Below are 10,481 nucleotides of genomic sequence, written 5' to 3'. Positions count from 1 at the left end.
GGGTCATGGTCCTACAGGCAAACCCACAATGGTCTGTGCCCCTGAGGAAAAGAGCAGAGAGAATTTGGATTCAGAAACTAAGTACTGTTTATCCCCAAGGCCTAAATGAGAGGTGAATAAAATATTCTTAGGGGGCATTGATGGCCTGTGCAAACAGGTTAGCACCTTCCTCTGACTCTAAACCTAACCCTAACCCTAATTTCTATCCCTAACCCTAAATCCTAACCCTAATTCCTATCCCTAACCCTAAGCCCTAACCTTAACCTAAACCTAACCCTAATTCTAAAACCTAACCCTAACCCTGAATTGTATCCCTAACCACAACCCTAACCCTAACCTTAACCCTAATTTCTATCCCTAACCCTAATTTCTAACCATAACCCTACATCCTAATCCTAACCCCAAAACCTAAACCCAACCCTAACCCTAAACCTAACCCTAATTTCTATCCCTAACCCTAAAACCTAACCTTAACCTTTATTTCTATCTCTAACCCTAACCCTAATTTCTAGGCCTAACCCTAAAACCTAACCCTAACTTCTAACCCTAACCCCAAAACCTAACCCCAACCCTAACCCTAAACTTAACCCTAATTTCTATCCCTAACCCTAACCCTAAAACCTAACCTTAACCCTAATTTCTGTCCCTAACCCTAACCCTAAAACCTAACCTTAACCCTAATTTCTATCCCTAACCCTAATCCTAATTTCTAGCCCTAACCCTAAATCCTATCCCTAAACCCTAACCCCAACCCTAACCCTAATTTCTATCCCTAACTCTAAAACCTAACCTTAACCCTAATTTCCATCCCTAACCCTAACCCTAATTTCTATCCCTAACCCTAAATCTAACCTTAACCCTAATTTCTATCCCTAACCCTAAATCCTAATCCTAACCCTAATTTCTAACCCTAACCCTAAAACCTAACCTTAACCCTTAACTCTAACCCTAACTCTAATTTCTAGCCCTAACCATAAATCCTAATCCTAACCCTAAATCCTAACACTTACCCTAATTTCTAGCCCTAACCCTAAAACCTAACCTTAACCCTAATCTCTATCCCTAACCCTAATTTCTAACCCTAATCCTAAATCCTAATCCTAACCCTAACCCCCAATTTCTATCCCTAACCCTTAATCCTAACCTTAACCCTAAACCTAACCGCTAACCTTAACCCCAACCCTAACCGGCCCGTGCCTCATGCCTGTTAAAAACCTAGGGTCATGCAAAATTCTTTAATTCATTAATTATTAATTTAATTATTATTAAATAATTCATTTAATTCATTAATCCTCATCAAATTTCAAAAAATGCCTTTTCTCAATACACTGAAATACAGGTGTATTCTATTGGCTGAGAACTATTTCTTTTTGAAATTGAGCTGGGAAATGGTTCTCATTGGCTCATTTGAATTGGACCCGCCTCTTTACACTATATAAGAGGCTGCTCAGAGGACTGAATCTTCCCCACTTCTTCCAGCTCGATTAGAGACACACTCAAGCTTTATTTTGATCCTGAATCTATTTTATTTTCAAAGAAAGAATATTTTTTGCAAATACTCTGAACAAGCCTGCCTGAAGAAGGTTCTAAAGGAACCGAAACGTTGCAACGGCTTGTTCCATTTTTATTTGAATCTTTTGGAAAAAAAACATTTATTTTAAGAATATTTCTATTTTGTTTTATTTTATTATATTATATTTTCCTCATTTAAACTGAGGCAACTGCTCAGTTTATTTTCAAGCTCTCAGAGAGAATTTGTTTTTCAGGAAAATATTTCTTTGAAAGCACATTTTATTATTTTTATTTAAAATCAGGCAACTGCTTGATTTGATTTTCAAATTCTCAGAGAGAATTATTTTTGAAAAATTAAAAAAAACAAAGATCCTTGATTTCAGTTCTATTTCATTTTATTTCAATACACAAAAGCATTCCAAGTAAATATTTTGTTTAAAACGCAATAAAAAAGCCTTTTGAAAAAATGATTCTGCCAGACAGAGATGGTTGGATGGTTGTCACCCGTGGACGCAGGCGTGCTGTCCAAAACACACCTATGCACCGTCCTCACCACCATACGGGACACCATTCACAAGGAGAGAGGTCATTCTCTTATGCAGATGTGGTTAAATATGGCAATAACCAAAACCTACGTCATGCACAGGGACAAAGGGCCCTCTCCTATGCAAATGCAGTAAAATTTTCAGGCCACACGAGGGCACCAAATACTTACCGTACTGCATCACGTCAGCGGTCTTTCAGACCACAATTTTTTGAACCTCAGGTCCATTGGGGACCTGTCACAATGATTACACAAAAACCAAATCAAACATGGGCAACTCGTCCACAACACCAAAAAAAGCACACACGGCAGAGACAAAATGTGGTTCAAAAGCAATCAGATGACCCGGATTTTGTCATAAAAACCCGTACCATGTTTAAAATTATTAAACTGGTGCATCACAAAAACAATGTGAGCCAAGAACAACCTCCTGCATTGACCAAGATGGAGAAAAATCTATCTGAGGTCATCAAACCAGCTCTGCCAAACCCCACAACACAAGCCCTTATAGATGGTAATGCTAAAAACTGGGCCTATACCACCATGTTGATCCTCAAAAACCATTATGAGGACACATTGGTGGAAGAAATTGCCAAGCTGCAGCACTATCCTTCCCGGGGCTGGGAAGAATGTTTTAACACTGCTGTGTTATGGGCAAAACGAGGGATTGGTAAAAGACTGAGGTATAGATCAATACAGGATGCTCACACACTGATAGGGGACAAATATAAGATCCCTACACCCACTGCTGATGTGGAGGAGGCGAGAGAGGAAGCAGAGACGCAAAGTGTCCCTGCTGCTTCTTCTCTATCACCTGAAGCAGCTGACGGTGCCATCGCGGTGCAGGCCTCGGTGCATGCCGAGGCCGAGGCACACTCCCTACCAGATCTGTCCACCCAACCAGAACCAATATCTTCCAGAACCACTTCCACCATGACAGATCCACCAAACGATTGGTCGCCTTATAGGGAAGAAGATTCGGACAGTCAGTCCGAAATCGCCCCAGATCCTCCTGCCTCCCCAAAAGCACAACGCACTCCTTGCCCGAGTTCCAATCCCTGTGTTAGATGGGAAGAGGAACTCGTTATTATCGAGGACCAGGGAGAGTGCGAGCAGAATAATGACGGCAGCTCACAAAGGGTGACCCTAAGCCCAGACAAAATCGGCAGCCTTAGAACAGCCACACAGGCCCGTATTAATATGGAGCTCAAGGTGCCTTCTGCAACACCATGTGACTCCAGTGAGGGTGTTCCAAATAGGCACATAAACACACCCAGAAAAATGATAGAGTGGAAACTGACTGTCCGTAAGAAATACCTGGTCATTGGGGATTCCAACCTCTCCAGGATTCCCCCCTTTAAGAACCCAGACCTCCAAATAGAAAGCTATCCGGGGGCCACGTTCAGACACATGGAGGCCGTGATAAACAAAATCCCGGTCTCCAATGATGTTGAGCACCTTATTTTAGCACTGGGCATCAACAGTCGGACTCAAAACGCCAAAGACACTGCCATTAAACAAATGCAGGCGGCGGTAAGAGCGGCGAAAGAAAAATTCCCGGTTGCGCAGATTTGGGTTCCGGAACTGAACTATTCGGGGATGCTCCCAACAAAGGAGCAAACACAACTTAACATCCTGAGTGGTTACATCACGGCCAACCTAAATCATATTCCGGCCCTGCCCAGATCAGAATTCCACACTGAAAGTGACAATATTCATTGGACAGTGAATACAGCCGGAAAAATGCTGGAACATTGGCTTCAACATTTAAATTAAATCTCCCCATAAGCCTACATACACAGGAGGGGAACAAAAATGTGGTTGTTTTAGCCAAAAAAAACAAAATCACTCACCCACAATTCAGCCTGCTTAATAGAGGCCTAACCTTTATTCCAGCATGGAAAATCAGTAAACAATATAACAGGAAGCAAATGCGATATGATCTGCAACAATACCACCGAAGACTAAAATTGGCATCTTATTTTCAAAATGACAAAGATCAAACTCCCCCACCTTTCACACCTAAATCAGACTGGGTCCCACCCATGGATAAACTGCCCACTGAGCTTCTCACCTTGTTTGATACAGACCTTGGATCCTTCAAGAGACACTGCAGACCATGTTGGGAACAACTTAACCTCACTCCTGAGGAAATCAGTGCGCTTGAGGAGTTAAAGGGCAACCAAAACATCGTTATCAAGCCGGCTGACAAGGGCAGTGCAACGGTTATTATGGACCGTGAACAATATCTATGGGAGGGATACAGACAATTACAGGATAAAAATTATTACAAAAAATTAGACAAACCCATCTATCCAGACACCGTACCCCTAGTCAAAGAAATAGTTCAGATCCTGTATACAAAAAAGCATATAAATGCCAAACAGAAGTCCTATCTCTTGGGTGACACAGAGCCCAGGAGCAGGAGATTCTACATGCTCCCTAAAATACACAAGGATCCGGCCAAATGGAGCAAACCCCATGAAATTCCTCCAGGAAGGCCTATAGTGTCGGATTGCGGAAGCGAAACGTACTATACGGCCGAATTCCTGGACTTTTATTTAAATCCCCTTTCCACGAGCCACCCTAGCTATTTAAAAGACACATATGACTTCATTCAAAAAGTTAAAGGACTTGAAATTCCCCAAGAGGCTGTCCTGTTCACTATGGACATTGACAGCCTTTACACAAATATCGACATCCAGGAAGGAATACAGGCCGTAAAAAATATCTTTAAAAAATACCCAGACAAATCCAGGCCTGATAAAGAACTCATCCAATTATTAGAAATAAATCTAAAAAGGAACGACTTTGAGTTCAATGGGGAATTCTTCCTTCAGATTAAGGGAACAGCGATGGGGAAGAAGTTTGCTCCGGCCTACGCCAACATATTTATGGCAGAATGGGAGACCTCGGCCCTATCCCGAAGCCATAAACGGCCTCTTTATTATTTTAGATATCTTGATGATATTTGGGGAGTTTGGACACACACAGAGAGGGAGTTTGAAGAATTTCTGACAACACTTAACAACCACAACCCATCCATAAAACTGAAATCCTCCATTAGTCAGCTCTCGGTGGATTTTTTGGACACCACGACATACAAAGGCCCGGATTTTAGTTCCACACACAAATTGGACATCAAGGTATTCTTTAAGGAAACAGACACACACGCTCTACTGCACAAGGAGAGCTTTCACCCTAAACACACTTACTCTGGCCTGGTGAAATCACAACTCCTGAGGTTTCGTCGCATATGTACCCGAGAACGGGACTTCGTGGAAGCGACACGAATCCTCTTTAGAGCACTCAGGAACAGAGGTTATAAAAGGTCCTTTTTGAGAAGGATTTTTAAATCCTACCTCACAATAGGAACCCGGGCGGAAGGCACCAGCGTGCCGCTCGTCCTGACATATTCCTCTGTCTCTGTGAAGCTCATCAGGGAGATAAGGTCCAATTTTATGCAAATATTGGGACAAACACCAAGATTCAGAGACCACAAAGTCATTGCAGCTTTCAGGAAAAGCAAAAACCTGCAAGACTATTTGGTCAGGGCCAAACTCAATCCTCTCCAGCAGGGAAAACCTAAACATCAGGGACAATACCTGGAACAAAAACAACACATTCAAAACAGATTTACCAAGGAAGTCTTCACCACTCATCGCTCAAGTACAGTGCACAGCAAAAATTGTGTTTACCTCATTTCCTGTAATCAATGTGGAGCCCAATATGTTGGAGAGACGGGCAACACTATCTTGATCAGGATGACACAACACAAACACAACATATTAAAAGAAAAACAAATGGATACTTACCTGGTCAAACACTTCCGGGAGCATGGATGGGAAGCTCTCAGGGTCATGGTCCTACAGGCAAACCCACAATGGTCTGTGCCCCTGAGGAAAAGAGCAGAGAGAATTTGGATTCAGAAACTAAGTACTGTTTATCCCCAAGGCCTAAATGAGAGGTGAATAAAATATTCTTAGGGGGCATTGATGGCCTGTGCAAACAGGTTAGCACCTTCCTCTGACTCTAAACCTAACCCTAACCCTAATTTCTATCCCTAACCCTAAATCCTAACCCTAATTCCTATCCCTAACCCTAAGCCCTAACCTTAACCTAAACCTAACCCTAATTCTAAAACCTAACCCTAACCCTGAATTGTATCCCTAACCACAACCCTAACCCTAACCTTAACCCTAATTTCTATCCCTAACCCTAATTTCTAACCATAACCCTACATCCTAATCCTAACCCCAAAACCTAAACCCAACCCTAACCCTAAACCTAACCCTAATTTCTATCCCTAACCCTAAAACCTAACCTTAACCTTTATTTCTATCTCTAACCCTAACCCTAATTTCTAGGCCTAACCCTAAAACCTAACCCTAACTTCTAACCCTAACCCCAAAACCTAACCCCAACCCTAACCCTAAACTTAACCCTAATTTCTATCCCTAACCCTAACCCTAAAACCTAACCTTAACCCTAATTTCTGTCCCTAACCCTAACCCTAAAACCTAACCTTAACCCTAATTTCTATCCCTAACCCTAATCCTAATTTCTAGCCCTAACCCTAAATCCTATCCCTAAACCCTAACCCCAACCCTAACCCTAATTTCTATCCCTAACTCTAAAACCTAACCTTAACCCTAATTTCCATCCCTAACCCTAACCCTAATTTCTATCCCTAACCCTAAATCTAACCTTAACCCTAATTTCTATCCCTAACCCTAAATCCTAATCCTAACCCTAATTTCTAACCCTAACCCTAAAACCTAACCTTAACCCTTAACTCTAACCCTAACTCTAATTTCTAGCCCTAACCATAAATCCTAATCCTAACCCTAAATCCTAACACTTACCCTAATTTCTAGCCCTAACCCTAAAACCTAACCTTAACCCTAATCTCTATCCCTAACCCTAATTTCTAACCCTAATCCTAAATCCTAATCCTAACCCTAACCCCCAATTTCTATCCCTAACCCTTAATCCTAACCTTAACCCTAAACCTAACCGCTAACCTTAACCCCAACCCTAACCGGCCCGTGCCTCATGCCTGTTAAAAACCTAGGGTCATGCAAAATTCTTTAATTCATTAATTATTAATTTAATTATTATTAAATAATTCATTTAATTCATTAATCCTCATCAAATTTCAAAAAATGCCTTTTCTCAATACACTGAAATACAGGTGTATTCTATTGGCTGAGAACTATTTCTTTTTGAAATTGAGCTGGGAAATGGTTCTCATTGGCTCATTTGAATTGGACCCGCCTCTTTACACTATATAAGAGGCTGCTCAGAGGACTGAATCTTCCCCACTTCTTCCAGCTCGATTAGAGACACACTCAAGCTTTATTTTGATCCTGAATCTATTTTATTTTCAAAGAAAGAATATTTTTTGCAAATACTCTGAACAAGCCTGCCTGAAGAAGGTTCTAAAGGAACCGAAACGTTGCAACGGCTTGTTCCATTTTTATTTGAATCTTTTGGAAAAAAAACATTTATTTTAAGAATATTTCTATTTTGTTTTATTTTATTATATTATATTTTCCTCATTTAAACTGAGGCAACTGCTCAGTTTATTTTCAAGCTCTCAGAGAGAATTTGTTTTTCAGGAAAATATTTCTTTGAAAGCACATTTTATTATTTTTATTTAAAATCAGGCAACTGCTTGATTTGATTTTCAAATTCTCAGAGAGAATTATTTTTGAAAAATTAAAAAAAACAAAGATCCTTGATTTCAGTTCTATTTCATTTTATTTCAATACACAAAAGCATTCCAAGTAAATATTTTGTTTAAAACGCAATAAAAAAGCCTTTTGAAAAAATGATTCTGCCAGACAGAGATGGTTGGATGGTTGTCACCCGTGGACGCAGGCGTGCTGTCCAAAACACACCTATGCACCGTCCTCACCACCATACGGGACACCATTCACAAGGAGAGAGGTCATTCTCTTATGCAGATGTGGTTAAATATGGCAATAACCAAAACCTACGTCATGCACAGGGACAAAGGGCCCTCTCCTATGCAAATGCAGTAAAATTTTCAGGCCACACGAGGGCACCAAATACTTACCGTACTGCATCACGTCAGCGGTCTTTCAGACCACAATTTTTTGAACCTCAGGTCCATTGGGGACCTGTCACAATGATTACACAAAAACCAAATCAAACATGGGCAACTCGTCCACAACACCAAAAAAAGCACACACGGCAGAGACAAAATGTGGTTCAAAAGCAATCAGATGACCCGGATTTTGTCATAAAAACCCGTACCATGTTTAAAATTATTAAACTGGTGCATCACAAAAACAATGTGAGCCAAGAACAACCTCCTGCATTGACCAAGATGGAGAAAAATCTATCTGAGGTCATCAAACCAGCTCTGCCAAACCCCACAACACAAGCCCTTATAGATGGTAATGCTAAAAACTGGGCCTATACCACCATGTTGATCCTCAAAAACCATTATGAGGACACATTGGTGGAAGAAATTGCCAAGCTGCAGCACTATCCTTCCCGGGGCTGGGAAGAATGTTTTAACACTGCTGTGTTATGGGCAAAACGAGGGATTGGTAAAAGACTGAGGTATAGATCAATACAGGATGCTCACACACTGATAGGGGACAAATATAAGATCCCTACACCCACTGCTGATGTGGAGGAGGCGAGAGAGGAAGCAGAGACGCAAAGTGTCCCTGCTGCTTCTTCTCTATCACCTGAAGCAGCTGACGGTGCCATCGCGGTGCAGGCCTCGGTGCATGCCGAGGCCGAGGCACACTCCCTACCAGATCTGTCCACCCAACCAGAACCAATATCTTCCAGAACCACTTCCACCATGACAGATCCACCAAACGATTGGTCGCCTTATAGGGAAGAAGATTCGGACAGTCAGTCCGAAATCGCCCCAGATCCTCCTGCCTCCCCAAAAGCACAACGCACTCCTTGCCCGAGTTCCAATCCCTGTGTTAGATGGGAAGAGGAACTCGTTATTATCGAGGACCAGGGAGAGTGCGAGCAGAATAATGACGGCAGCTCACAAAGGGTGACCCTAAGCCCAGACAAAATCGGCAGCCTTAGAACAGCCACACAGGCCCGTATTAATATGGAGCTCAAGGTGCCTTCTGCAACACCATGTGACTCCAGTGAGGGTGTTCCAAATAGGCACATAAACACACCCAGAAAAATGATAGAGTGGAAACTGACTGTCCGTAAGAAATACCTGGTCATTGGGGATTCCAACCTCTCCAGGATTCCCCCCTTTAAGAACCCAGACCTCCAAATAGAAAGCTATCCGGGGGCCACGTTCAGACACATGGAGGCCGTGATAAACAAAATCCCGGTCTCCAATGATGTTGAGCACCTTATTTTAGCACTGGGCATCAACAGTCGGACTCAAAACGCCAAAGACACTGCCATTAAACAAATGCAGGCGGCGGTAAGAGCGGCGAAAGAAAAATTCCCGGTTGCGCAGATTTGGGTTCCGGAACTGAACTATTCGGGGATGCTCCCAACAAAGGAGCAAACACAACTTAACATCCTGAGTGGTTACATCACGGCCAACCTAAATCATATTCCGGCCCTGCCCAGATCAGAATTCCACACTGAAAGTGACAATATTCATTGGACAGTGAATACAGCCGGAAAAATGCTGGAACATTGGCTTCAACATTTAAATTAAATCTCCCCATAAGCCTACATACACAGGAGGGGAACAAAAATGTGGTTGTTTTAGCCAAAAAAAACAAAATCACTCACCCACAATTCAGCCTGCTTAATAGAGGCCTAACCTTTATTCCAGCATGGAAAATCAGTAAACAATATAACAGGAAGCAAATGCGATATGATCTGCAACAATACCACCGAAGACTAAAATTGGCATCTTATTTTCAAAATGACAAAGATCAAACTCCCCCACCTTTCACACCTAAATCAGACTGGGTCCCACCCATGGATAAACTGCCCACTGAGCTTCTCACCTTGTTTGATACAGACCTTGGATCCTTCAAGAGACACTGCAGACCATGTTGGGAACAACTTAACCTCACTCCTGAGGAAATCAGTGCGCTTGAGGAGTTAAAGGGCAACCAAAACATCGTTATCAAGCCGGCTGACAAGGGCAGTGCAACGGTTATTATGGACCGTGAACAATATCTATGGGAGGGATACAGACAATTACAGGATAAAAATTATTACAAAAAATTAGACAAACCCATCTATCCAGACACCGTACCCCTAGTCAAAGAAATAGTTCAGATCCTGTATACAAAAAAGCATATAAATGCCAAACAGAAGTCCTATCTCTTGGGTGACACAGAGCCCAGGAGCAGGAGATTCTACATGCTCCCTAAAATACACAAGGATCCGGCCAAATGGAGCAAACCCCATGAAATTCCTCCAGGAAGGCCTATAGTGTCGG

Source organism: Silurus aristotelis (genome assembly GCF_946808225.1).
Source record: "Silurus aristotelis genome assembly, chromosome: 29".
In the NCBI taxonomy this organism is placed as follows: Eukaryota; Metazoa; Chordata; class Actinopteri; order Siluriformes; family Siluridae; genus Silurus; species Silurus aristotelis.
Note: the sequence above shows the minus strand (reverse complement) of the source record.